The sequence below is a fragment of the Herpailurus yagouaroundi genome, unplaced genomic scaffold (genome assembly GCF_014898765.1).
Source record: "Herpailurus yagouaroundi ecotype Mexico unplaced genomic scaffold, PumYag 140, whole genome shotgun sequence".
Taxonomy (NCBI): domain Eukaryota; kingdom Metazoa; phylum Chordata; class Mammalia; order Carnivora; family Felidae; genus Herpailurus; species Herpailurus yagouaroundi.
The window spans coordinates 94,911,543-94,915,712 of NW_024412395.1; the positions used below are offsets into that span (position 1 = coordinate 94,911,543).

Here is a 4,170-nt window from a genome sequence, read left to right on the forward strand (position 1 = left end):
CTTGCTCAACAAATAAATTAATTCAGACCCAAGTGCCACCGAAGAAATATCAGCGACCACAAGAAAGGGCCTTGGGAATTATGTGTGGAAGGAGCCACACTAGTTAGAGACAAACCCAACAGAAATAGTGACTCTGCCCTGTCAGGAGGTCTTGGGGTGCTCACAGCATCTCCGTTAACAAAGCCTCCTCAGATGAAATCAGACTGGGGCTGACTCGGGGTGTAGGGGAAAAATCATAATGTAAATTAAGAACCTCCTTCCCCAAGTTCAACTCCACTCAATTACATTCTGCAAACATTTCTGGGGCCCTATTAGGAAGCCTTGTGAAGTCATTCCTGCATAAAACTAAGCTCAAACCTTGAAGATAGTCTTTAATGCCAGAAAGCCATAGTTATTCCCATGCAGGCTAGGAATCTTGTTCCTAGAAACTTCTTTAGCCCACTACACATGCCTTTTTGATTCTCAATTCCCCTCCACAAAACTGTCAACTCTGAGAAGGAAGGGACTGCACTGGCCGGATTCATTGCCTTCAGATTTTTAGCCCTGGAACTTCAGGTTTAAAGGAAATCTTACTTGGAAGCACCAGTGAGTGAAATGGAGCAAAGCGAGCTTTTTAAGAGGGCCAGAGCCTGTACCAATGTCCTGTGGCTGCTAGAACAAATCACCCACAAACTTAGTAGCTTGAAACAATGCAGATTTATTATTTTACAGCTCCCAAAGGTAGAAGGCCAACACAGGTCTCCCCGGGCTAAGATCAAGGTGTCAAGAGGGCCGTGCTGCTTCCCGGAGGCTCTAGGGGAGAATCTTTTTCCTTGCCTTTTCCAGCTTCTACAGGCTATGCATGTGGCCCCCTTTCTCCATCTGCTGGCGCACCTCATGCTGCATCCGTTCCCTTCAAGGCAGGCTTCCCGGGAGTGTAGGGAGTTAAGGGCAGAAGAATCTGGATGGGACAGGAATGGAGATCTGTGATGGAATGACACCCTCAGAGAATAAAGGTCAATGGGAGAGAGCACATTTCAGAGAGGACCTCTTCACCCCTAATATTACTTTCTTGTTACACCCAGGCTGTTTGAAGACAGGATCTGTATTGTATTCATTTCTGGCTTCTTTTTTTTTTCCTCTGGTCATACCTGTTTCGGGGCAAGCAGGCCAGAGTTATCACAGATCCACAGCTTTGGGAGCAGCCCTCAACCAACGACAGACAGGAGTTAATGGATAAATATGCCAGCTTCTTTGCCCTTCTCTGTTCTCAGTGGGACAGTTTGAAGTCATGGTCTACACAGTCACCCAGGTGGACACATCCCCCATGAAATTGATCGGGCCCAGTTGCCTACACCAGGAACCTACTGACTAACACGACTAGGGTGACAAACCTCTCCCAGTTTTCCTGAGACGTTCCCTGTTTAGCACTGGAAGTGCCATGTCCCAGGGAACCCCTCAGTTTTTGGCAAACAAGATGGTTGGTCATGTGAGCCAACCTCCTCACTAACCCAGCTTTCTTCCTTCCCTTCCCCACTTCGTTTTCACGCTCCCTCCCCAGTGCTTCCTGATATTGCCTCCCAAATAAAGGACTTGTGTCCAAATCCTTCTCTCAGGCTCTGCTTCTGAGAACAGCCAAGCTAAGCCAAGGCTCACGGTTCAGTCTGCGTCTAACTGGCAGGGCTAATGCATCATGACCACACATGTCATGCGCCCCAAAACCCCCAGGGGGCGCCATTCACGTTGACTACGATGAGAACCATCGCCGGGCAGATACGCTGCTGGCCTTACAACAACAGATACCCTGGCTGGGCCCCCTGTCAGGTTGTTCTAGGATGAAATTCTCTTTTCCCCACCTCCCACCACGTGGGAAAGAAAAGGCACCACATTACCAGAGAAAATCTTCCCATAAAGACGGAGCAGTTTTAATCCTCCCCTGCCCTTAGCCTCTTCGCCCCAGCCCTGCCCTGCCCTTTTCCAGATGTTCCCGTTTAGTCATGGTGGGAGCCGAGCAGCGGATGAACAGCATGACTGGGCCTGAACACCCTTCACCGTCGATTGAGCTGTGGCAGCTGGGCTTGCCCCCAGACGGGGAGGGCTCCGTGCAGACGGTGATTATGCATGGGAAACAGAGAGCCCTGGGGACCGACAGCCACGGCCGGTGCCTCTGCGATTCCCACTCAGCTTCGATTAGCAGCCCTGACGATGAGGAAGGGCTCTCTGAGCTCTGACATGCCTCCCGCAGACACCAGTGTGGCCTCACCTGGGGAGACAGCCCGCCCCCAGGGACGGAAGACTGCTCTAGCAGTGGACATCTGGACAGCCCTAATGAGGCCAGCCCGGGATGGGAGCTCAGCTAATTGCTCCGATAGGCCGTGATGTCTGGATTCCAGCTGCCACGTCTGGCGGCCCCGTTTGGACGTCTTGAGTTTACTGTGAGGTTGGGACTGAGAGACCCTTAGGAATGGGGGATGTCAGCCGGGGCTCATGCTGAAGCAATTAAGGGGACATTTGTTGCAGGTGAAGAATGGTGGGGTAGTAAAATAACAATATCACAGCTTGCTGACATCTTACCAGGAAATCTGTAGGCCCCGGCCAAGATGGACCATTCCAGAAACACAGGGCGTATGGTGTGTGATTAAAGAGGGAGGGAGGGGAGACTGGGAAATGTGCTGGGTCCTGAACTGGGACCCTGGGTCCTCCAGATGCAGATTGGCCACGCATCCCCCGTCCAGACCAGATTACCCTAACGCTCATGAAGGTTAAGCTCAGGCCCTCACTTACACAGGCCAGTTTCAAGGTCCTGGAAAGAATCCCAGAGATGGTTCACGTGGTAGACTTTTCTTTTTTTTGAACAAAATTTGCAAAAGAAGGGTGTATGAACCATCATCAGTTAAGACCACTGTCTCTTTCCTTTCTGACTTCGTTGCAGTCACACATCCTCTGATATCAGGTGGTGTTGGTATTAGGAGGATTTAGCTAAAAGAGAATTGAATTTAGGGTACATTTAGTTTGGGGGTTAGTGGGATATTTTTGTGGTTCATAGTGTCTCCTGTCCTGCTGTAAGAATGGCTTCCAGAAACCCTCTTATTCACCCAGTGTCATGGCATAAAGGTGCCAGGCCAGAGGGCCTATGATGATATAAACGCATCCTATGGCACTAGAATTAGAAGTATCTGCACAATGTTGAAGAATTAAGGTTTGAAATATAAGGAGCCAGAAGCTAGGCTATGAAAAATGATTCTGTCATCAGAAGCATAGAATTGTAAGTGCAGGATCCAGTTCCCATCAGTCCCTAGGCAAAATGGAAGTACTCTCTTACCTGGAGTACACTTGGTAACTCTATGTTTACAACTCTAAAAATCTTCAGGGGTGCCTGGGTGGCTCAATCAGTTGAGCGACTCACTCTTGATTTCAGCTTAGGTCATGAAATCTCACGATCCGTGGGATAGAGCCCCACGTCAGGCTTGGGATTCTCTCTCCCTCTCTCTTTGCCCCTCCCCTCTCCAAATAAATAAACATTTAAAAAAAAAACAACTATAAACATCTTATACAATAAAATTAGTTTTCATAGATTTCTATAAGAAATCAAGAGATTAGCCTGACATCCACAACTGAATTATAACAAAGGTTTTTGATTATTTCCAAAGCAGCCATTCATTAACAGAGATACATTTTAAATAAGGAGTAATGAATAGGCTCTTTTATGGTTAGGTAGTTCAATTTTAAAAGAGAAGAAAATTATATGGACATATTAGAAAAAAGAGTCTCATTTCTTGCTGATTACCTTGGCATTAAAAAATAACAAAACTCATAAGATGCTACTACAAAAACACCATGAAAGGCAAATTGGTCAATGAGTGCAATCAGTTCAAGAGGCATTTAAAATTAGTCACTGCTCGGGGCGCCTGGGTGGCGCAGTCGGTTAAGCGTCCGACTTCAGCCAGGTCACGATCTCGCGGTCCGTGAGTTCGAGCCCCGCGTCGGGCTCTGGGCTGATGGCTCAGAGCCTGGACCCTGTTTCTGATTCTGTGTCTCCCTCTCTCTATGCCCCTCCCCCGTTCATGCTCTGTCTCTCTCTGTCCCAAAAAAATAAATAAACGTTAAAAAAAAAAATTAGTCACTGCTCAAGAAAGCTTGACCAATACCAACAAAACAACATGATTGAAAAATGGGCAAAGACTTGAATAG

The 4,170-nt window shown here is 47.8% G+C and overlaps 1 long non-coding RNA gene across 1 annotated transcript; it reads right to left on the reverse strand.

Moving 5' to 3' along the window:
- Window positions 1-677: 677 nt before the first annotated feature.
- LOC121030308 (uncharacterized) lies at window positions 678-2,945 on the reverse strand. The gene is made up of 2 exons (XR_005790168.1): window positions 2,764-2,945; window positions 678-963 (listed from the first exon to the last, which is right to left on the reverse strand). It is a non-coding gene; the product is annotated as an uncharacterized LOC121030308 (long non-coding RNA).
- Between the last annotated feature and the right edge of the window lie 1,225 nt (window positions 2,946-4,170).